The sequence below is a fragment of the Zalophus californianus genome, chromosome 3, assembly GCF_009762305.2.
Source record: "Zalophus californianus isolate mZalCal1 chromosome 3, mZalCal1.pri.v2, whole genome shotgun sequence".
Taxonomy (NCBI): Eukaryota; Metazoa; Chordata; class Mammalia; order Carnivora; family Otariidae; genus Zalophus; species Zalophus californianus.
In genome coordinates, this window is record NC_045597.1 from 105,978,709 (window position 1) to 106,004,822 (window position 26,114).

Sequence of the window (26,114 nt, forward strand, 5' to 3'; positions counted from 1 at the left end):
ATTTTGAAGCCACTCAGTATTTTCCCTCATATCGAATCTTGCCTACAATCTTACTTTGAGATTGAACTATGCACAATGGAAAGATTTTATTTGTAAAACACACACACACACGTCCACGTATATATATATATATATATATCCATTTTCATGATGTTGGTTTCTGAGGTTGAGGTGTTGATTTTCTCCTGTGTTTAGATATTATGTTGGTGGGATTTGTCCAATGCCAGCTTTACTAACAAAAGCAGAGCAAAATAGAAAATAATGTGTTTTTGACAAAGCCAGTGTTTTTAATGTTTTGATTTATCCAGAGTTGGTATTTCTACTGTTCATGTTCTTCACTAGAAATTTTGGAAGCTCTTAGAATAGGAAATTTTTTTATCTTTCTTTTTTCCAAGAGTGCATACAGGTGGCAAATGGCAAGCAAAATCTTTGATTTTTATTATAGTTATAATTGCTAGGGTACTGTCAAGAGATGGGTTCATGTAAAATAATTTCTAATTTAGTTCGCATCAGAACGATGTTTAAGCACCTTACTTATTGGGTAGTAACTTATCGATTTAGAAGAAAATTAAAAATCAAGTTGAAAATTGATTTATAGAAAAAGAACTCCTTCCTCTGTATCACCCTTCCTCAATAATGCAGAGAATTAAAAACTTACTAATAAACATGGTGGTACCAATAAAGATTTAAATAATCTTTGTTAAAGTGATGTTTAATTTTATGTGCCAACTTGACTGGGCCATGGGGTGCCCAGATATTTGGTTAAACATGATTTCTGGTTTGTCTGTGGGGGTGTTTCTGGATGAAGTTAACATTTATCAGTCAATGAGTAAAGAAGAATGTACTCTCCAATGTGGGTGGGCTTCATTCAAACCACTGAAGGCCTGAATAGACTAAAGAGACTGAATAAGGAAGAATTCTTTCTTTCTGCCTGTCCTTGTGGTAGGATTTGGTCTTCTGCCTTTAGACTTAGACTGAAACTTATACCACCAAATAACCTGTTCTTAGGCCAGACTCAATTTGGAACTATATCATCAGATCTACTGGGTCTGGATTTTTTAGTTTCTGTAACTGCATGAGCCAATTCCTAAGAATAAATTTGTTTATATATATGTGCTATTATATATTATATAATACTATATTTATATATATATTTAATATATAATTATATAATCTATATTATATAATATATAAAAATATAATATATTATATATAAATATAATAAAATATCATATATTATATTATGCCATTCACATATGTGATACATATAATATATAATATATACAATATATATAGTGTGTATATATGTGTATATATATGAATATACAAAAGTTAAATGTATTAAGGTTCTCCAGAAACAGAACCAATACTATTATATTATATTATATTATATTATATTATATTATATTATAATCTGGAGAACCCTATGTTGAGGAGTGTCATCAAAAGACATGACTACTGATTGACCCTGTGGGTTGGACCTGGGCACTCGGAGGCCCTTCATTTCTTCCCCTGTTTTGGGAATGTGGGTTCTGCTTGCCTTTCCCACCGTCAGAAACTTTTCCAAGGACATGGCCTTGAAATAGTTATATGGTGTTGAGAACACCCACACAATATACATAATTAAACCTAGTTAAGGCCTCTTTCCACGTTTTCAAGATTTGGTGGGTGGGTGCAGGGACCCCTTTGTCTTGCTGCTGCTTATGACAAGCCTCGTATGTTAAGTTCCCTCTGCTTATTACAACTGCCACCAGCAGCTTGGAGTGGCCTGCCTCTTCCTTCAGTTTCTCTCTGCTCTCTGAGTACAGGGGCAGTTTCAGATGACACCCGGAAAGCCCCCTAGAGGGTTACAAACCAACTTCCTGACTGATACATTTAACTTATTTAAAATACTATGCAATAGCAAAAATACAAAAGAGAAAACCAAATTTGTGCTATTTTTCAATGTAATACATTGTTTTTCTCTTCTTTATGTTTCCAAATTCTGAGTGTATAAAATGAGTCCAGGCTATATTGTAGTAGTGTTGTAAGTATAACCTTTTATACAGTTTCTCCACAGCAGTTTCTGGACACCAGCGCCTGATATTTCACTAATACAAAGGAATGATCTACTTCTTTATCAGAGATGAAGTTTGAAAGGTAAATATTTTGGAAGAGGGTATATATTGCCTTCAATTTATGTGAAGGTGAATGTGTAGTATTAGATCCCTTTGAGTGTTCGTTTCCCAAAGAAGGGATGGTTTGGAGAAAGAAAAATAGCTGAAGAGGGTCATAGGAGAAATAGGAGTTTGTATGCCCTAGGGTCTCTTTCTACTGATTTCACAATTGTAAAAAGGCCACTCTCCCAGAGCTGACTGGGCACATCTCCACTCTGCTCTGACCCTTAGGAATAATTTTGGGGATAAAAAGTTGCCTTCTTTTAAGATTTAATCTATTCTCTAACTAGAACTGTGTGAAAATGTAAACTACTAAAGAGATGCCAGTTTGCCATCTAGGGCAGCCTGACCCACTCTATAAATTCCAGGGAGAGTGAAGAGAGAAAGGGTTCTTTTTCTATTTGGGCTTATTGTAAGCATAAGTACTAGAATATTCTCCCGATAACAAGTAGAGTCATGTCTCGATTGTTTACTCGTCAGGATCAGCTTGACTGCTTTCTGAAGATCACTGTGACACAGTAAATGATAGAAAAGATAAGGCAAATTTTCAAATTAAAGCCTGAGTTTTGTCAGTCACTGAAAAGGAAAAATAAAATCCATGTATCTATTTTTAATGTGTATAAAATGCCAACTTCAAGTTCATGCCAAATTGAGTGTCATTATAGGATTAAATAGTTTGGCTACTAATTTTTGACACCATAGACATAACATTTTAAAATTTGACTTTTTGGCCGTCTCTAAACATTAAGTTATCACATGTTAAGTTTGAACTTAACACGCTGTCTTGTCCTTCTATTATCTAATCATTTCTAATATTACCCAGATTGAAGAGAATAACTTATTTTCTTAGTCATCTGCCTTCTAGCTCACATTAATAGGAATGTATTAATGGTTCAATTTTCCCGTTTAAGTTTTTAGAGAAGTCTTCGAATGACCCCCCAAATGGAACTTTTTGTGTTTTTTTTTCATAACCTTTCACCTCATAGTTGCTTTATTTACATATCTGCTTATAATCACTGAAACATGCATTCTGGTTATTGTGTTAGGAGCTGCAGAGGCAAAGTTGAACAACACATACATTCAACCCTCAATGGTCTTGCAGTATTTGGATAGGAGACATTTAAGAAAATCACAAAGCCATCCTACCACTCTAACTGCTACCAGAAAAGCATGCATAGGTTCTTGCTAGAAGAAAGGATAGAAATTCAGAGGGAGAGGCATAAAATTCAGCCTTCAGGTCTGAGGAAACATGTTAAGGTAAAATGATGTGAGTGAAATCTTCATCTTAAAGCATGACTGGGAATAATGGCCGCAGACTGGTTGAAAGGATATTGCAATGGCACCATTGACCAGCAATAGCATGGTTCATACCACGGTGATATGTAAGCTAGAGAAAATTAAATTAAATTAAATTGAGATGGTTTAGGTAATATATTCACTAAATTTCTATTAATTTGTTCAAAGGGAACATATTCTTAATTAACTTTTATAATCACAGATAATTTAAATTCAGGCTCTGGGTTTCCTAGCATTTATTAGGAAAAAAGTATGTTATATTATTCAGAGAAATTTTCGTAATAAAATGGGGGATATAATATGAATACTCACTCAGAAGTCTAATAATAGCTGATTATCAGAAGTAAGCTCAAAAAACTGTAAATCTGCTATGTTTTCCCCAACCTACTGGGCTCTTTGAGGTAGGAAGTCTGAATGACCAGCAGATATATTCTGATTCTCCTTTGTTTCTGTCTTGTTGGGCCACTTATGTTGAAATATTTCCATTAAATATATTTTTGATCTCAAACAGTTAAAACCCTAAGTAAAAAAGTTCATCTGTGGGGGAATAGTGTTTAGTCTATTTTTAAAATATCGCTAGTATGTGAAATAATTTTTATTAGGTGAGTCATTTTCCTAACATTTTCTCTGTGTTTTGGTACATTAGTTAAATTATTTATAATTAAGATAATTTCATTTGAACAACATAGCGATATATATATTCATATATATACATTCATATACATATGAATGTATATATAGATGAAGAGAGCAAATGAGAGTAAGAATGACAATAAGGGAATTTCAGGACATACTCTTAATTCCAAATCATATTATCTTAATTAAAATGTATTAATTTAAAATTTTCCCAAAGTTACTAAGGAAAAAGCAAATTTAAATGACTCTAGAAACATTACTGAACTTTTAGTAATTAACCCTTCATCCTAGGAAAAAACAACCCAGATGTCCTTCAGTAGATGAAGGGTTAAACAAATGTAGTATATCCTTAGCCTGGAATGCCCAACACTAAAAATTAATGAACTCCTGACACAGAGGACAACCTGGAAGAATCTCCAGATTCTTCTCTGAGTGGAAAAAAAAAAACCTTCTCAAAAGATCACATGTGGTATGATTGCATTTATGTAGCATATGTGAAATGGCAAAGTGATAGAAATGGTGAACAGATTAGTGGTTGCTAGGGGTTAAGTAAGTGGTGGAGTGGGAAGGATAGGGATATGGCTCTACAAGGGCTACACAGAACGACGGTGGTGAAAACAAACTCTATCTCAACTTTATCAGTGTCATTAGCCGGCGGGTGGTATCCATGCTGTAGTCTTCCAAGATGTTACCTTTGGGGAAACAGGGTGAGGGAACTCCAGATCTGCCTGTATTATTTCTTACAACTGCAATCTGCAATTCTTTCAAAATTGGAAGCTTAATTTAAAAAGAAAAAGCAGAGTTGGTGAGAAAAAGAAGGCTGAGACACCACACTGAGAAACTCAGTAATCCTAAAAAGATAGGAACCTAATTAAAATATTAACGGTTTTATATATGTTAAGTATATATATATATATATATGCATAAAGAGTACAATAAATATGACATTTTATCTTGAAAAAGAAAACCCCTCAAAGCCTAAAGAATTGTGTGCCTAATCAACCCCTGGGAAAGACTTTATTATGTGGGTTCCTATGGTTTTTATGTTTTCAAAAATATCACAAAGTTCTGATGAGCTTTTATGAGAAGAAAAATAAAAATCAGGTTTTCTTTGGAGAGTCTTAGCAACTGTGATTATTTTTGGATAGGTTATAGGAGTAAGGAACAGCATAATAGAAAGCCACTAGAAAGAAATTTCAGAACTTAGATAATCTTGTCATTTATTCAAGGGACTTGGTCAGTCATAATGTAAAGAAAAATAACTACCTTTTTTAGTACTACGTTGTCACACGTTAAGAATGAAAATAATTTGGGTTAGAAAGTTTTTTTTTTTTTTTTTACAACCTAACTCTGTAAAGGCACAGATAAAACAGGAAAATATAAGTATCTTAGCTTCATTTTAAGCTGATCTTTGTAAAATGGAATTCTTCCAAAGTAAGCATGTATAGTACCATTTTGAGCAAAATGTAATATTGAAATCTGTATGAATGTGCATTAATTTAATCCATGTGTGCCTATGTTTAGCAACCAACTAGAGAATTAATATCTATCCCTTCCATAGTGATAAAGACTCAAATTCTTCACAACATTGTAAACCCTTCTTAACTAAATCATGGTTATGATAATAAATTCACATCTTGAAGGGCTTAAACACAAGAGAATAAAGAACTTAATAATGAAAGTTAATGGGTTACAATCCATTTAAACTGTATATTCAGAAAGACTATGTTTCATTGGGGAGCTTTTGCCAGCTTAATAAATGAGAATCTTCTGTCCTGCATGTAAGAAATAAGCCTGGCTAACCACACAAGCAAGGTCAGCTCACTGATCAAAACACAACTGGAGAAGACAGAAGGTCTTTAAAGGGTACTTTATCTCCAAACCTAGACCATGACCTTGACACAGGGACATTTTTTCCTTTATTATAAAATAGCTATTTACAGTGATTTTGTTTTTGAATTAATTGAGGAAAGAAGTAACTTTCCACACTGTAAGATAAAAAATATCTATAAGGGTAAAACTTCAAGTTATTCCCTCATCTATTTCTTATTTGTGGGGCTCAAAGACAGAAGCCTCCTTAATGAAGGAATTAAAATGTTTCATGAAACAGAGGAGATGGTGTTCTGCTATAAGAGTCAGTCAGGCTGGTTTTTGGAGTTAGGCCATATAACCCCCAAGAGATCTTCTTTGTTCCATAGGCAGATCCATTACCATATTGCTCTGAATATTTATTAACTAACCTGAACTAACTGACCTGCCACTCTGAAACAGGTGCCCAGCTCTGCCCCTGGTGTGTGTCTAAAGATGCACATGGGAGAGAATTAGAAATTAATATTGTGAATTAGAAATATATAAACTGGGCAAGTGGACAAGGTTTTGCTCAAGGGGTGGAACTGGAGGGAGAGAACATGACTCCCTGAAAGAAAATAGCCACGAGTGAAGTGGAAGTCTGGGAGATGGGGCAAAACTACACATCAGGCCCTACAAGCAGAGAGAGCAGTGGGGCATGGTGAGGTGTGACACTGTGTCGGGCCATCTGGCCACTTAGGACACACACAAACACACACACACGCACACCCTGCCCTCTCCCAGTCTTCTTCCTGAGTGTGTGTACTTGAGAAAGACAGAGCTGTAATATAAAGGAAATAACTGTGTCATTATGACCCAGTTTTAGAAAAAAACTGGTTATAAATAGAAAAAAACTGCTTATAGATGTGAAGAGGAGAAAAAGTAGCATTTAGAAAACCTGCTATGGCAGAGCTGGTGGTGATAGCAAAGATCTCTGATGATAAATATAGATGGTACAAATCACAAAATTCAGGGATATTGAGAAGTATAATTCTATTTTTCTATTGCTCAGTTTGATTTTTTTTTTTTTTTACATTTTCATGCAGGTGGAACAGAAGAAATTGAATAAAAATTTTTCAGAGATCTTTTGAATCCACAAATTGGTACCCAAGTTGCAAGAGCCCTTATAGAGGGCCAAAGGGTAGGAGGATCCTCTTGTCATTTCTTCACTCAGGTGAGATGTCCATCATCCTGTTTGGTCCCTGGCCAACAGACTATGTAGGTAAATGCCAGATCATTCCTTATTGTTCTTCATCCAGGTCTTTTGTTCTAAGTGACACATTTGTGACTTAGATCATGGGGTCATGGGAATTATCTTGCCATGCTCTGCTTCCCTGGGCGGGCAGACATTTCAGTGAGGTTGTCTCAGCCTCATTAGTTTAGATTTACGTCTCTGGTAGTAAGTGGATCCTGAAATCCTCCTGGAGGACTTCCTCATTCCCAAGTTTCTTCCAAGATTTCCCGGTGCAGGTCCCTTCTCTGCAGGACCCACTAGGATCTCAAAGCATCTCATTTTTCTTCCTCCTCCCCTTTCTCCTCCAACATGGGGCTGGCTTTTCTACGTGGACCACTTCTACAAATAGAAATTGATTGAACCGGGTCTTTTGAGGCTGTTATAGTACCAGAAATAATAGAAGCCTAACCAATAATAGATTTGCTAATTTATAATCATAACAATTTATAATTTCCTAATAGTTTCCTAATTTATAAGCCTGGTGTCTTCTCAAGGCTTGTGGAGATAAAATTCTCAGAATATAATTCTTTTTCCCTGCCTTTTAATCTGTCAAATCCTCTCCCTTAGGGCAAAGAGTCTAGAAATGTCTAAATACTTTAATTTGGGGAAAATGGATGAGTAGAGAAGCAAAAGAAGTTACAGAAGAAAGAGATAATAGATAGGTAGATGATAGATAGATGATAGATAGATAGATAGATAGATAGATAGATAGATAGATAATTACTCTGCCACATAAGTGAAACCTCCACCTGATCCTGTTGGTGGACACTTAGAAAAGTGAATTATGAAATAATAAAGCTAGGATACAGAGATTACATTCTTTTTTACCATTATTTAAGACCTTGCAGTGATAGTCTTGGCATCCTTACAACTCAATAAATGCTAATCTTTGAGAATTTTCTGTAGTAGCAACATTGAAATGTTATTTAGCACTGGGCCGAGTGGTCAAAAATCCTAAAATGTGAGAGACACATGTCTTTCTTATTAATAACAATGTTAAATAAATTAGCCCATATGTGACAAAGGACTATGGAACATGAAACAAATGTGGGTTGAAGGCATATCGAGATTTCATTCATGTACAATTTTCCTTTTTAGAGAATCTTTCAAACAAACATAAGATAGCCAATGTTAAAGATAGTTATTTGCTGAAATTAAAAGTAGATGGCTGTATATTATCTCAATAAGTGTTTTTACATTAGATTGATAAATACTTGTGCATATGACCTCCATTAAAGCTGGATACTCAGTTGTGTTTGGGTGCAGGTAGTTGGGTTTTACTTGTTTACTGACTTGTTTAGGTGTATCAGGTAATGTTAGAAAAATACTTCAATCCCTATTCGAAAGGCAGTGTTTCCTACTGCATCCATCTAAGTGGGAGCAGAACTGGTAGGAAACAAGGTAAAAATACTGTAACATCATAGTTAGCATAATATCAATTACCATGTGTTGAGTTTTATTCATTCCATAACTCATTTACTATTCGTGACAGCTCTGTAAGGGTGCACTCTTATTATCTTCATTCATAGGTAAGGAAACTGAGACACTGAGAGCTTATGTAGATTGCCTAAGTAAGTGGACAAGACAGGATTTACAACTAGGCAGCTTGGCAATAGAGTGCATGAGCTTCCCTTCCTCGTTCTACATCCCAGAAGGTTCAGTTCCCTTAGACCTTGCAAAACGAGAAGTAATTAGCCTGAGCATAGAAGCAGCAAAGCTTCAAAACAGGGTTTCAATGTAAGAACAGTCAAAGGCAAATGTGTTTTAATCCAAATTATTGGTGATTTTTAATAAGTTCACTTACGTTTATTTGGGCAGACAAAATGTTAATTTGTTCAACTGGTTAAAGGATTCATATGTGAGGATATATTATTTAGGTATATAGAGTTAGCTTAACCTTTCTCATGAGGACCTGTCTAAAGGCTTTTTCCTTCTTAGCAACTAGCTGTAGTCAATCTGTACTTGAATACCTGAGACTGTATGGAAATAAGAAGTGCAAGGTAGTAAGGAGGGTCTTTAGAGAAAAACAAAAGTATAAGTTTAAGTTACTTTGCTAAAGAAACCCACAGATCAGATCATCTCACAACACACAAACTTTTCAGAAAATGTGGTATAAGGTAGAGAGAAAAATTTGGAGTCAGGCAGACTGGAATGTGTACTTGTTTGTGCTGTGACCTTGGGAAAGCTAACTGACGTCTCTGATCCTTAGTTTCATAACTGTAAAGTGCAAATAAAGCTGCCTATGTGGGTTGCTGTACAGATTAAGTGACATGACATGTTAATCCTCCTTGAGCCCTTGTGGTAGTTGCCTTATAGCAGCAACTATCTCTGTTTGAGCAAGATCATTGGAATGGTAACTAGGAAAATTGAACTTCTGTCACTGAACCTCTGAAGTTAGCCAACAATATATCTGTTGAGCATGAAAATTTCTGTCTAGACGCTCATTCCTGAGTTGCAGAATAGGATGCCCTCTGTGGCCAAACTGCCTGAGTTTGAATCCTACATCTATCACTTGCCAGGGGGTTGCTTATAGGCAAGTTGCTTCATGTTCTTATGTCTTAGTTTACTCACCTGTACAATGTACACAATAATACTCTCCTCATTGGTTGTTAGGAAGATGAAGTAAGTTACTATTTATAAATATCTTAGAGCAGTGACTTACACATAATTAGCACTGTAGAAGTGTTTGTTCAATAAATACCATTACAACGTATTTCTGACTTAAACTCTAATAACGGGTTAGACTGGATGATTTTTTTAGTCACATAGGTTCCTGGTATTCTTTGATTTGTGATTCAAATAGACATTTGTTTCATATCTTACAGAGGTAATCAGAGGTATAAGCTTTGGATATTTAGTAAATACTATTTTAAAAGACTGATTAATTCAGCTCCACAATGTTGGTCTGAAGCCACCTTTTTTATGGGCCCACAATATCTGTATTTTTTTTTAATTGAAATCATGGTGTCGTTTGTGTATTTAAAGTGAAATATGGCAAGTGAAATTTGAAGTCATTACATATTCCCCAAAACGTTTGACTTCATATATCCCCTTTATAAATAATTTGAGTTCATGCAAGAGGAAGGGAAGAAGCCTGAGCAAAATTGCAGTCACCTTGATGCCAAGGATTGTGACTGTTAACAGCAAAATTACAGATTATCCTTATGGAAACAGGTGATCAGGACTTGGAGTCAGCAATTTCCTCCTGTCCTCAAGAGTTCTGTCATGCTAATCTTCGGTCTGTTGCCAACCAATGAGATTGTTCCCCCAATATGAACTCCATTCTCCATACTGGATTCAAAGTGTTCCAGACTTATTTCTGATCCCAGTGTATGCTTAGATGCTGACTGAATGAGTGTCTCAGACAAGTGATGAGACACCTTGTCAAGGTTATAGTCAGTAACTCAGACACTCCATCTCATATAATTTAGAGTCAGAAGGTGGTGGCTGCATTTATTTCTGTTAAGTGAGCATTGGAGATAAATGGCAGGCTTCATTTTTCCAGCTTAACACTTTTGTGCGGGTGAATAATGGATAGCTAAAAGCAATGACAATATCTTAACAAAAGAAGAATGGGAACTGGGATTTAGTTTCCTCCATGTGTCTAAAATAATATCCCCTATCTTTTAGGTATTATTGTCATCTCAATGGTACCCCCATTCATTAAACTTACTTTCGGCAAAACCTAAACATATGAGAATCAACTGAAGGATTATTAAGTATGATTTCTGTGGCGTGCAGACCATGTCATATAAACTCTTAATATATTTTGTCAGAATGTTACATCCAGCTCAAGAGTAAAATTTAAAACTGAATTTTAAAGAATATAGTTATGAATGAAAGCTTAAAAGGAATGTTTTCCAGATGAAACTAGAAGTTGGAATCCAGAAAAAAAAATATAATGTGATGGAAATATAGTTAAGCTTCAAAAAACATAGCCCCCCATGCCTGGTTTCTGTGTAGGAAGCCAGAAGCAAGCATCACGAAAAGCACTTCAGATGCATACGCCATCAAGAAAGAGGAAGGCTCTTTCTAGTTTCTTACAAAATGTCAGGTATTGACTTTCAAAACTTTGATAGAGAGAAATATAAAATCTTTTATCTCTGCCTGCTCTTCAGTGGTGATTCTGTTGATTTGTGCTGAAGGGAAGGACATGGAGGGGGGTTAAATGTGACTCACCCATATACTTAGAGCTCAACAAAATATGAGCTTTTAAACTACTTGCTCCCCCTGGCCATTCCTGCTTCTTGGTTTAGCTATTAATCTAATTATCCCAGTCAGGCTGAATTCCCTAGTTGCTAAAGTTTGTTAGAAGCCACAGCAAGGGAAAGGTTAGTGGTACCCATCCCTTGATTGCTGAATGCCTGGGGTCCTTCTCTATGGCAGGATGATGCATTGTTCCTATGCTTGCATTGCCATAATACCACTGTTCTACAAGCCAGTATATAATTTTACAATCCTTCTCATTATTAGCACATTTCAATAAAGTTCAAATTTGTATAGCCTCAAAGCCATTAACATTTTCTAGCACATTCTGGGTGGCACATTGCTCATTCAGAAAAATGTCTGTAGAGGAACACGCCTCTGATATATTACACTCCTTGGTTCATCATTTAAAACTTGAGACATCCACCAGCATATACATCTTATTTAAAGTGTCAAAAGAGGGCAAAAAAATTGCACTGACTTAAAAAGCCTTGTTACTTAAACTTCAGGGATCACTGCATCCATTTTCTCTCTTCCGTGTTAACCATTTTTTCCCTATTTTTCTCCCTATTCATTCACTTTTTTTCTTTACATTTTTATTGTTATGTTAATCACCATACATTACATCATTTGTTTTTGATGTAGTGTTCCATGATTCATTGTTTGTGCATAACAACCAGTGCTCCACTCAGAAAGTACCCTCTTTAATACCCATCACCAGGCTCTATTCATTCACTTTTAAATGAGAGTCACAGGAGGGAGAGAATGGGCAAGCACGTTTTAAAGAATAGTACTTAAACCCAAATTTTTAGGAAAAAAATAAAATTATTATTTGTCCAGGTTTAACTGAGGCAACGTAGAAACAATCTATAGTCTTAGGAGCATTTTCTTTGCAATTAACATTTTTGCAAAATATTGTTATTCAGGTAGGTGAGGCTTAAAAAACAATTGACATTTCTCACTTTTGTAGAGAGACTCAGTAAAACTATTAAAGTCTGTAAGGAGGTTCTTGGAGTTTAAAAATTACAGCATTGGTCTTTTTTTGTCATTCTTTAGGAATTTGTCATGGGATAAATCAGTAAAGAACATGACTATCATTTGGCTGAGTAGAGGCTCAGTATCGTTGTTTACTTTGTATGCTCTTATGTATGGTTGGGATAGAATGAATGGTCATCTCCTAATTGTGATGACGTGTGCTTTTCTGAATGACTCTCCGTTTACTTATTTTGATAGTGAAATTGTCACCATTTGAGATTTATTCTTTCAGTGGTTCTCAAACGCTGCTGGACTCTGATTCCCCAGACAAGATTTATAACAACAAAGATGCCCAAAGCCCACATGCAGAAGAGTCTGTTTGCAAGTAGCTGGGATAGAGTGTTGATTTCTGCAGTTTTATCTACTTCTTAAGTGATTCTGAGACACTTAGGTTGTGAAACACTGAGTTCAAGTGATTCTTCAGTAGATTCGTGTAAAATACAGATCTCCCTAGGAGATAAGATATTATCATACATTTATGTCCTACACTGAAATTTTGTTTTGTTTTTCTAATTTGTTTTGGCCTCATAGGATGACCCTCCTTGAAGATGACCAGTGGTGTGCTGACAAAGTGGCTGAAGGAAGGGTGGGTGGTGGGTTAGGGGATTGGATAGGAAAAGCCTTGATTTATAGCATTTGCCAATTTCTATGGTGTAAATTCTTTATCATGGCCCATTTCAAGCTAATAATGGGTTAACAACCATGTCATAAAGTTTCTGAATATTTACCAATTACCTCTTGTGAGCCGATGACATGAGGCTCCGGCACACCACTGAGACTGTAACTATTTTTGAGAAAGAAGGAAGGTAGGCTCTGAATATATGGCCTTGGGCCAATGAGGTATGGCTGGGTGTGATGCTCTGGTAAGGACATCCAGGGAAGGGCTATGTTCAAAAGCCAACAAACAAAAGATATAAGAAAGGAAATTCTGTTTAAAAGTTCAACAAGATTTTATTTGGGATGTAGTTTTTTGGACCTAGTAAAAAAGCTGTATGGTTGAGAAAAATCCAGGAAGGTGGCTGAGGTCAGGTTTCAGGTTAATGACAACATGTAGGCAGCCCAAACAAGAGGCATCTCAGATAAGAGGAGATGAGCCACTAATAAGTAACCTAACAGGTCCACACAAAATCAAGCATTAGATCAGTCAAGATGTCAAAGCCAGATGAAGTAGATAACATGTCTTAGACAAAGAATGGCAAGCAGGAGAGAAGACAATTTGTGGGTGAGATTGAAGACCAAGTCAGGACAAATATCAGGAGTCCTGATACTGATTGCCTTGCTACATTTATGCAGCATTGGGAGCAAAGGAAACCCTTAATAGAGTAAAGCTGTATGGTAATTTACACCACTGAAATACAGAGATTTAAAGGGGAAACTCAAATTATTCTAATTAGAGTGAAGACTTGCTAAACTATGTGATGTCAAATTGTGCCATGGATATTAACTTCCTGACAGACACTGTGGGAAACTCTTCATTGCTAGTGTCCTTACTTAGAAGCCACATTCTAATGTAAGGTTTTCTTTTTCAAATACAGCAATATCAAAAACGACTACCAGCTTTCTGAATTGGTAGTAGCTTACGATTTCTCTGGCAATAGGCAGTGATCTTCAAATCATATATTTCCCTTATGCTCACAGTGGCAGACCATTGGAGTACTCATGAGCTTTTGTTCTATTATCTAAAAGTCACTTGTAGAAGAGGAAGAATTATTACTGTAACTACTTCCCAATCCCCTGAGGATGGAAGAGTGATCTCTCTTATCCCAAGTAAAAAAACGGAATGATCAATGATTCAGGGGCATCTTAAGAGTACTGTGGGGTTTGTGAAGATATTGGAAGGACAACCAGTTTGCTTTTTCTAAAATAATAGTTGACAGGGCACCTGGGTGGCTCAGTTGGTTAAGCGACTGCCTTCGGCTCAGGTCATGATCCTGGAGTCCCAGGATCGAGTCCCACATCGGGCTCCCTGCTCAGCAGGGAGTCTGCTTCTCCCTCTGACCCTCTTCCGTCTCGTGCTATCTCTCATTCTCTCTCTCTCAAATAAATAAATAAAATCTTTAAAAAAAAAAGAATTTAAAAAAATAAAAAAATAAAAAAATAAAATAATAGTTGACATAACTATACACAAAAACTAATATAATATGTTAAGATAAAGATAATATTTCAAGAAATAATTTGTCTCTCTGTTATAGTGACAAGAATCTTATATAATGAATTATAGGGAGAAGGAAAGAGAGCAGATTTATACCCACAGAAACAAATTCTGAATGAATATCCTTATTATAAATGTATATTCATTTTTCTCATTTGATTTTGTCCAAATTATTTCTCACTCTGACACTCTTTTTGCAATACAATCAAGCATAAAGATTTAGAGAATGATAGTACTGTTTCTTATTGGTTTTATATGTGAGCTACATCCTCAAACCAAACTGACTCATGAAAGATGATAAAAAGATTTGATACCACAGAATGAAGAGATATATGCTATTTACAAGTGCCAACCTTGAGGGTCTCAGATCAAAAGCCAATTAAAAAAGAAAAACTACCTGGAGATATTAAGGCAGATTATTTTACCTCATATATTTCAAGAACATAATTTCTTTTCCATGGCACTCCTCTAGCCTCTAATTTGGACCCTACATAAGTTAAATTGTATAGTTTAATGCAAGGGTATTAAATTGTATAATTTAATTTATAGTTCAGTATAAATTTAATAAATTTATATGTACTAAAGGGGTGGAGTATAATGCACTCTTCAGTGCATAACTTAAGAATAATCAGAAACAGCATGGTACAAAAGTGCTTTTATTTGTCTGATCATTGATAATTAATAATAAAACAATAATGTGAAAGGTAAAAACTGTGATCTAAGAAAAAAAGAATACAATTATACCTATTATGAAGATCAAGATAATTTGACTCCATGCTTTTTGAAAACCAGAGAAAATAGAAAATGTTATTGATTTTATGATTATTTCTAATTTCTAATGAAATGAGAAAGCAAGCCACATTTTTCAGGAAATAAAATATTTTCTCCTTAGACTCTACATTAATTTGTATAGAGATATTAAGTAATGCCACATTCAAGGTCCTCAGTAATTTATGGTAAATGTAGTATATACTTACCATGGTGATTTCACCTGAGATGCATCATATGTAATTCATAAAAGTGGCTTTAAATTTGTTCAATAGATCTTCAAATCTGCAGAAGTCAAATTTCCTGGTAAGTATCAAAATTATGTTGGAAACAATCTCCTAATTTCTTCATCCTTAATAAGTTATCCAATTACAAAACAACAACAACAACTATATTTGCAGGTGATCTTAGTACATGAGAATCCATGTGTATAAGAAAGCATCTTTTGATAATGTTGTATGGTAGAAATGATAAGAGAGCTTTACCTTCTCTCCAGGTTGTCCTATGAAAAATCTAGCTACTTTTCCAGGAAAGTCATGGAAAAAAAAATTCCAAAACCATTAGAAATGTTGTTTAAACATACCATGGAATTTGTATGTAAGTTATAGGAAATCATGCTTCAATCGTGTTATTTTACAATGAAAGCCTTAGATTAGATGTAGGTAAGAGACCTGTATCTCTTTGCAAATGTTATTTGTTTTCTCCTAGAAATACATTAAAAAGATGATTTTTATGCCCAGAATGGCATAATTTTCACTTAAATTAATTTTCTCAAGAACAGAATAAAAAGCACAAAGAATGAGATAAATTCAGTTGTTTTATGAATAACATTTGCAGTTAAGATATAAGATTTCTCTGAAAAATTACAAAAAGAAAAAAACAACTCTAGATAATGGCTCTACTGTTTCTGTAGTTTCTAAATACTACCTTTTAAAGTATTGCTCAAGTGTAAATATTTAATTATTTGAAAGATAAAGACAGAATTCCAACTCTAAAAGAGGAAAAAAATTACAATTTTTAGAAAATTTGAAACTTTGTTAGACACAAATCTCTGAATCTCTGAGAGACAAAAGATGAGTTTCTATCAGTTTGGAAGCCATTTTATAAAAATCTCTGGGTCTGTGCTGAATAGAAGAAGCAATAAGTATAGCTCATCCTTGGAGTGATAAATAACAGTTGAGTTTTTTACAGGATTGAACAGTTTAAATTCCAGTCATTAATAAGTGAAGGCCATTGCCAAATAATAACAATAAATGTGAATACAATAACAACAGCACAAATAAATGAGTTCTTGGAAGAAATAATTCTGCGAGCAGACACTAAATCAGCAGTGACTACTGTCTTGCAAGAGTGTATCAACACCTCTTTTCATGTTACTCTAATATCCTGAGCAATGGCATTATATATTGTAAGTAAAAGAGTAAGGCTAAAAATATATTTTAAAACAAACAACAAAAAGCCCCAAACTCTGAATTCTAACTCTCTTAATGAAAAATAAATTCAACAGAGTAAAACTGATCCAATTTTACTATTATTCCACTAGTGTATGTGTGAGATCAAAAGTGCATAGTCAAAAGAAAAAAGTGCGTAGTCCTATATGAATGGAAACTTGACCCACTGACAGCCAATCAGCAGCCTCGAGATAGGAATTTTGCCTTCATAATGGCCAATAAAATTGTTATGAACTTACATTTGCAAATATCACAATCCAGGGGACTGTTGAACTTCTTGTGATGAGCAATGGTCTTGGTTTTTGTGAAGGACCCAGTTTAGGGGTTCTGAAACCTCTGAGGATGGGGAAGTAGGGAAAAATGAGAGTGAGGAGGTGTGGACTGATGGGCTCCTCCCTTTGGAGGTGCCATTGGCAGTCTGTCTTAGCTGCTTGAAAGGTATTTCTGGCAAAGGGACAATAGGCTTAGAGTATGATTTTGCCCCAACAGCATCAAAACTGTTGGGCTGAGTTCAGTGAAAATTAAAACAATAATAACAATAAAGCATTTGACATTAAACAGTTGTCTTGTTTGAGTATGAGCATTTGACTTCCAAAACTATATTAAACATTTCATCTATTAACCAGTTTTGAGAGATAAATCATTTAAAACATTGTGCTTTGCTGAAGGTTGGGCACAGTAAAGTGCTTACGAAGTTTAAGACTATAGATCTTATAATTTGGGTTAAATCCTAGATAGAAAAAGCCATTTGTCCTCAAAACTAATGTTACGTATTTAAAATTGGAGCATTGACTTTCCTCAGATTTGCTTTTTCAGTTTTACCTATTACAGAATATTCCATAAGTACAATTATGCATTATCAACTTTGGTTGAATGAGAAGTAAGAAATATTGAATAGAAGATATTAAAATTAACAATGTATCTCTATGCCTTTTCCTGAGATTATACTTTTACTGTTTAAATGCCCCTGGATCTCCTTGCCAGGAGATGTTTGTTTGCCCCACAGTTTCTGGTACTTTTTTGGACTTCCCACTAATGAAGCTAATTTCCTGTGTTCAAATACATATAAACACATGCATTAGACAATATAGAAATTGAGAGGAATGAGAGTTATGGATAGTGCTTGTGCATTATTCCAGTTATCTATTCTATAACAAACTATTCCAAAACTTATTTGCTTAAAATTGTCATTTGTTTTGCTACAAATCTTCAGTTTGGACAGGTCTCTGTGGAGATGTTCCTCTCAGCTCCACAAGCTTCAGCTGGGATTTCTTAACCATGGCTGGAGGATCCACTTCCAAAATGGCTCACTCACAAGGCTGGTAAGTTGTCCCTGATGGTCAGTTGGGAGGTCTATCAGGGCTATTGGCTAGGGCCCAATTCTTATCCACCTGAGCTTCTCCATAGTGCTGCCTTTACTTTTTTAACATATAGCTTCAAAAAGCGAGTGTTCCAATGGATAGGAAGTGGAAGCTGCCATCTCTCATAGATTTGGAAATTGGCACAGGCCAACATTCACCATAGTCTTATTGTTGAACAGTCAGAGCCCAAGGAAAAGGACCATTGACTCTACCTCTCTTTGGGAAAAGTGTGAAAAAAACTGTGACCTCCTTAAATCACCACAGATGTGTTGTGCCAGATTTGGAATCTCAAAATATAAATATGCTTCTGCCCATATGCAAAGCTATAGTAGGTGGCCATCAAGACAGTGTGATTTTTCTTACATTCAAATTAATTTTCACAATAGCCTCCCAGAGTACCTAAAGTTTAGTCACTGAATTTTAGAGGTAAAAGTTATCTCTGCCTGATTCCTTCATTTTAACAATCAGAAGGAATAAAAACAAAAAAAAAAAGGAAACTTGCATGTTAAATGCAAAGTCTGTAGCAAATTTTGGGTGAACTCTGACATCTAAAAGGGTTCCTTCTCCCATCTTTGGACTATGCGTTGTCTTCAGAAAGTTCCCGTTACCACATACACAGGAAACCTATGAAATCTTAACATCACATCACAAGGTAAATTTACTAGATTGACTAGGTGTTCTCAATGAGTGAAAGACTCTGTGGGAATGAAGTTCGAACATTTGGAAGGTGGAAGAAATCTTACAAAGATTGAAGACAGATGTAAAATACTTTGTGTCTAGGAAGTGGGCGTAGATGGGAAATAGAATTAATGAGGTAGAAATAGAAGGAAACATATGGACACTGTGTGATTTAAATGAACAAAAGAGAGAAGTAGAAATGAATTTTGTGGAAAATTCTTAAGTTTCACCCCGAGGACAAAAAGAAAGGATTTAATAGGTTTTAGTTTAATTTAAGCACTAACTAGAATAAAAGTATAATTATGATATTTTGATCTGTAAATATATAAAAATGACAGTTCTTTTGCATATGAAAGCATAAAAACGATCTGCATTATGCCTTGTTGAAGAATAATGAGGGATGTCTTAAATATCACATAAACCCATCTAAATGGCTTTTACACAGCATCTTCCTTTATTCAATTCTGGAACATTTTTTTAAAACTGCTTGAAATTGATTAGGCCATCTTTGGTTCCCTAACATAATAAAGCTTAGAAAATAGCTTTCACTGAGCTGCTGTATATTGTAATTTAAGTTGAGTGATTTTCTAGCCGAGTCAGGTAAACGATGAGCCAAACTACACTATGGCCTTAGGTGAACCTATTCTAAGAACAAGCAACTTATGCTTTAACTTGTTTTAGCAGATAAAACACAGGGGATACCGTTTATTAACCTTGTTCTCTGCAGGCAGAGGCTTTGTATGTTGTGGTGCATCTGTGTGGTTGGATTGAATTGACCAGTTTAGCCAAACTGACCAGTCATCTCAGAGCTAAGGATGCACAACCAGACTTAATTATAATTTAGATGTAGATATCAGGGTTTCTTTCTTCCTTTCCTTTCCTTTCCTTTCCTTTCCTTTCCTTTCCTTTCCTTTCCTTTCCTTTCCTTTCCTTTCCTTTCCTTTCCTTTCCTTTCCTTTCCTTTCCTTTCCTTTCCTTTCCTTTCCTTCCCTTCCCTTCCCTTCCCTTCCCTTCCCTTCCCTTCCCTTCCCTTCCCTTCCCTTCCCTTCCCTTCCTCCTTCTTTCAGAAAAGTAGAGGTGGTTTGCCACTATGTATTACAAAAGCAGGGAGTGAGTCTATGAAGACATTCAACTATTTTTCTCTGGCTAAAATAAAAATAACCTACTTTATACACACTATCTATAATAGTTACACAATCATGACAACTATATTTAAAAATAGCTACTGAAATATGTCAGGACAGTTAGCTGAAAATAATAGGCACTGCCTTTTGCTGATTTAAGCAAAATTTGGGTTTATTCAAAGGAAGTTCCGAAGTTCTGCAAAATGCCAGAAATCCATACTCAGAGCATTTATTGACAGTGATGAAGCCTCAAAATTCTGCCATATGGCTAGTCCAGTGGTGGTCCAGTGGGCTACTACTGGGCTCATCTTCCACAGCTTGCACCACTGACCTACTAGCATGGAACTAGAAAGGCTGCCAAAGCCTGCCACATAACAACCAGATCCTTGTGGTTTCTAGCTTTTGTCTGACCAGGCACAACACATGGGTGGAACCAAAATGTCTTAGCTCAGGCTGCCATACTAAAGTGTCATGGATGGGGTGGCTTAGAAAGCTGACGCTGAATTTCTTACAATTCTGGAGGCTGGAAAGTTCAATATTAATATTCAACAGTGTTTAGTTTCTGGTAAGGGGTCTCTTCCTGTCTTACAGATGGCTGCCTTCTTGTTATGTCCGTATGTGGTACACAGAGGGAGGGCTCTGTTCTCATCTTATCAGGTCCCTAATCCCATCATGGAGGCTTCATGCTTATGAACTCATCTAAATGTAACTAGTTTCCCAAAGGCCCCACCTTCAAATATCATCACTTTGGGGTTTAGGGGTTTAACATATGGATTTTGGCGAAGTGCAAATGTTTAGTCCATAGCACAAGGTTCCCCAACATCAAATTATTTGCATTTGTGGCTTAGAGAATGTACTGAACCCTTGGCAACTCTGAAAGGAGGTAGATAATAAATAATCTGACTTCAATCTTTTTCTTTCTTCCTCTTTGATCTGATGTTGGAACTTTCCACTGGCCCTAAGCCCCTGAGAGCATGGGAGTCCCCTTTTGTCAGAGTCCCTATTAGCTAAGTGTTTCTATATATTTATAATATTTGTATAAATCAATTTATTTGTTTTATATTTATATTAATTATTTATATATCTATATTTATATTTATATATATACTGAATAAATGATTCCTCCTGTTCACTGAATTCTGAGCTCCTGTTGTCCACAAAAGGTGCAATATTTTTTTTGAGTAGACATATACAGTATCAGAGCCAGACTTTCAGTCACACTGGCCCTGACATTTTACAAGTCCCCAAGCCGTAAGGTCTTGGCTATGAGGACGACTATTTCACATTCTCCTCAGTTTGAACATATCTTTGTCCAAGTATCTTCTCCCCTGCAGTTCTATCTAGACCTCAGGCAATCCAATTCTGCTCCTGCCTTAAACTCACTCTTAATACAGATGGTATCTAAAGATTGGATAGTGATGGGCATGATTCTTCATGTCAAAAGGGCTTTAGAAGTCTTTTCTGGCCTGAAAAATAAATGGTTATGGCCTAAAATGAACACATCCTTTGAAGGAATTTCTTCTCCATCATATAATAAGAAATTATGGGATTTTACCAGATATGGGAATTTGACTTATTTTTAGGGGGGATGGTAGCAATATTGTGCCAACAGAAATGATAACAAGAATTTAACAAATTTTATAATGTTTTAAAATCATATGTAGAATTTTGATTCCCAAACTATAAGTTTTATATTCTAAGTGGAAGTTTGTGTTATAAATGTTGAAAATGTTTTAACTGGATAATGAAGTAGAACAACCTAATTTCAACTCATTTAATATCCATTAAGACATCACAAAGTATTTATTGATTTGCTAAAAGAAAAATAAGAGAAAACAAGAATTGATTGGCTATTCACCCAAAACTTTATTAAACAGAGATGTAATTTAAATAGATTTTGAAAAAAACTCTTAGACTTAATTGACTAGCAAGACAACATCTATGGAAACCTCCGTATATCAATATTTGAGATAAAAAATAATACTCTATTAACTCTCCATAATCAAAACAAACATGAGATGCTCAATTAACACTGGTTTCTTGCAAAGCATATCTTGACTGGTAATTTTTCTCCAGTTTTAGAATACCGTTTATTTTCTTAAGACCAACATTCCATTGTCATCAGGGACCTCCCACTCTGAGGGCTGCATGTAGGCCTGTGGAATAAGTGAGGATCATATGTGAGCACATTGCATAAGGGTATTTGGGAGTAAGTAAGTTGGGTTCAGGTCACAGACCTGCCACTAAAAGCTGTTTGATCTTGGCCCAGAGCTTTAACTTTTCTATTCCTTTATTTCCTTAAATGAAAAGTAATGACATCAGGTAATTCCTGAGGAATAATAAGACTAGAATGCTGGGTCCACTATGAAACAATGACAAACCTAACATTTATATAAATGCTTTCCTTGGTTTCCACCCATTGATTCGATAATTTTGTATTCCCTTCTATAGAATCTTCTCTCATTCTGAAAATGTATTATGGGCTGGGGATGCAAAGTTGCATAATAAAAAGAAAGGCAGGTATGCTAGATAAAAGTTGCATAACAAAATCCTGGTTCAAATATGAAATTAAAATGTGCCATGATTTTAACAATTGATAAGCTATCAGAAAAGAGAATCCATATGCCATTAATTCTAGGATTATCAACAAGGGAAGTAGGAAGTACAACACAAGACACTTTGCAAAGGATGTGTAATTCTGTAACATAAAGTGTCTTGACTGCATCACATTTATTAAAGTAGGATAACATAAACATTATTTTTTATCTCACCTCATTGGCAATCTTTGGGTAAATAACAAAGACTTGATCATCATGGCAGACCAAAATTTAGCCCTTAAAAATTTTAATTGTTTCAAAGGAGGGAAATACAGAGTAGGGGATAAAAAAGTATTGGAAGAAATAGAGTGGCTCATTTTATACAGAGCAGAACAGAAATGTTGACTAGACTCAAAGGAATAAGTAAAATAAGTATATTAAGTTACAAAGGAAACAAGAGCATAACTGAACATACTACTCTAACAAACATTAGGAAAAAGAGAGAGAAGGGATACATAGAGGATGTTGAATGAGATTATTGCGTATTTTGAAATATGGAGGAAATACTCAGAAACACTGAAAATATAAGTAAAGATTGATTCTCAGGAATAGAAGGAAGAATGGAAAAGAGTCAGGCTGGAGACTGTTGCTTTTCATCTTGTTTTTCAGACTTAATAGAATTATGATTTTTAAAAAACTCTGAATAGAGCATCTTGTATATATATGCACGCATTTTCTATACAGACTCTTTTTTTGAAAGATTTATTTACTTATTTTAGAGAGAGAGAAAGTGGTGGGAGAGGAGAGGAGAAGGAGAGGTAGAGAGAGTCTTAAGCGGATTCTGTGTTGTGTGCTGAGCCCCACGCAGGGCCCAAACTCATGACTCTGAGATCACTACCTGAGCTGCAATCAAGAGTCCAACGCTTAACTGACTGCACCACCCAGGCAACCCTCTATATAGAATTTATCTACTTACCTATCTATTTATCTATCTATCTATCATCTATCTATTTATCTACCTACCTACCTACCTATCTACCTGTCTCTGGGTGGCAGGTAGACATTCTCAGAGAAGGTGATACTTGAGCTGAATTTCGAAGAGAAAAAGAGGTATATTAGACAAACCAAGAAGGACCAGAATCATCCTAATCTAACTACAGGACTTCATGGATCATGGATGTCTTTTGGTTCAAATATAAAGTTAATTAATGGTTGATTTAAAGAGACGCATAAGGAATAGCATGGAGGACATTAGGAGAAAGAAGGGAAAAAGGAAGGGGGGAATTAGAGGGGGAGACGAACCATGAGAAACTACAGACTCTGGGAAACAAAACTGAGGGTTTTAGAGGGGAGAGGAATGGGGGATGGGTGAGCCCTGTGTTGGGTATTAAGGAGGGCCCGTATTGCATGGAACACTGGGTGTTATACACAAACAATGAATCATGGAACACTACATCAAAAACTAATGAAGAACTGTATGGTGACTCACATAACATGAGAAATAAAATAAAATAAAGAGACGCTGCCTTAAGACAAGTTATTCTTTCTTTAAAAAGACTGCATTTTCCTTAAATATAAAAATGAGCATAACATTTAAATTAGTATTTTGTTCTGGAGAAGACAGAGAGCAAGCCAGAGTCTGGCACTCTTGGAGAGGGAATAACTTCAGCAGTGTGGGCTGAGTAGCATTTTCAGGATCCTTGACAATGTAAGTTTGGGAGCGTTAAGGCTGTAGTCTGGAGAGTTCTCAATGGAGACAGTTCTTGACATCCGATGAGATTGGAGTTCTCTCCATGAGTGGTTTTGAAAGGAAATACAAGTATTTACAATACTCAGAGTCCAGCTTACAGATAAATAGATGGCCAGGAATCACTATTATTTTTCAGGTGTCCTATACCATTGGGCTTGGATTGAAGTACTCACCCCAGTGGGGAAATTGGCAGAAGACCCAGGGCTCCTTGTGCACAATGAAACTAATCCTTGGATCATGCATCAGTGTGTCCCACAGCTGGTGATCACTTGACGTTGGAGCAAATTTGTGAGAGCAAATGAATTGAACCTAGAATTCAATATTTGGTCATTCTAGCATTCTAATACGAAGGATAGTTGAGATATTTCCAAAAAATTGTATACCAGAGAAAGATAAAACAAATCAATCCATGAAAGAAAAGCATGAGGTACAAAAACAACATGTGAGCAAATAATTTAGTAAGTCTTAAATTTAATTCTGAACAATTATTTTGCTTTATGTTGAAAAATAATGATAGCAATCTTGTACCAAAATCTAAGTTATACTCAAAATAAACAACCACCTTGAAAATATGTTTGCATTCTAGTTTTCTTATGATGGAAAGAGAAAGTATAGACATGTATTAGGCCTTGTTTAATAAATATGCTAGAAATAAGAAAGTAGTCATCACATTACAGTTCTATATGTACATTTTAAACCATTAAAGGAAAAATGTTGGAATTAAGAAAACACAACAAAATATTCTTCAATATACTAATGTTTAAATGGGATTTTGAGGGGTGATAAAAGAGGCATTTAATAATAACAAATGTTATCATCCAATAGGAACACATTAGTCACAAATACTGAAGTACCTAATAAAAATAGTGTAAGATATATTAATAGTTTTAAATTTAATTTAAAACACATAGTAAGACATGAAAATGTTTAATAAATCACAATCATTGAGGAAGACTTCAGTTCAACTCTCTCAGAAGTTTTAAGATTAAGACACTATGCTAATGGCTAACAGCAGGACAGAAAGTCTGATACAACATATACTTTCCTTCAGAGAGGGAGAATTTCTAAAAGACAACCCAATGTAGGAAGGATGGGCACAGATATACCGCTAAAGACATACAGACAAAATGGCTAGTAAACATTTTAAGAGGTGTACTGAAGAATCAGTCATCAAGGAAATGTCTTTTTAAAAAGCTTTAAATTCATTGTCAAATGTTTAAAAATCTGATAATGCCCATTGTTCCTGAGGATACAGAAAGAGAATAACACTGTATAGAGTGCATAATTAGTAAAGCCTTTTAGAAGCAACTTGCCAGTACGTACCAAAATTAAAAACATTCGATTTTTGAACAGGAGTTTCTCGTGATTCTATCCCAATAAATATTTGTATGTTTGTTTGAAGATGCTACTGTAGCATTGTTCATAAGAGTGAAAACTTAGAAATATTATAAACATCCATCGATAGGAAAATATTTGACTACTTTAAACAATTATGGTACCTTCATAATTAGTTAAACCTACTTGTGCTGACATAAATATATTCCTAAGATATGTTTAAGTAAAAGAAAATAAAGCTCTAGAAAAATGCATATAGCATTTATAGGAAAATAATATTTTCATGTAAATACCTAGAAAAAAAGAATGAATGTCTAGACATTGAATACTTAACTTTAGAAATTTCTGAGGGGATAGAAAAGCAATAAGGAAGAAGCTAATGAACAATGTTCATGTTTTTCTGTTCATATTTTTCAAAGAAAGGATATATTAGTGTTCCATTTGTGAAATTAAAAATATCAAGAGCAGGTTGGAGAAGTGTTTACTTCATTTACAATTCAGATAATTGAATTATTAGGGTGAGTAGTTATCAAACTAGTGAGTGGAA

General features: G+C 35.1%; 1 long non-coding RNA gene across 1 annotated transcript; it reads left to right on the forward strand.

The window, feature by feature from the left end:
- Positions 1–2,046: 2,046 nt before the first annotated feature.
- Positions 2,047–18,104, forward strand: LOC113920818. The gene is made up of 3 exons (XR_003519382.1): positions 2,047–2,139; positions 6,983–7,110; positions 17,996–18,104. It is a non-coding gene; the product is annotated as an uncharacterized LOC113920818 (long non-coding RNA).
- The last annotated feature ends 8,010 nt before the right edge of the window (positions 18,105–26,114 follow it).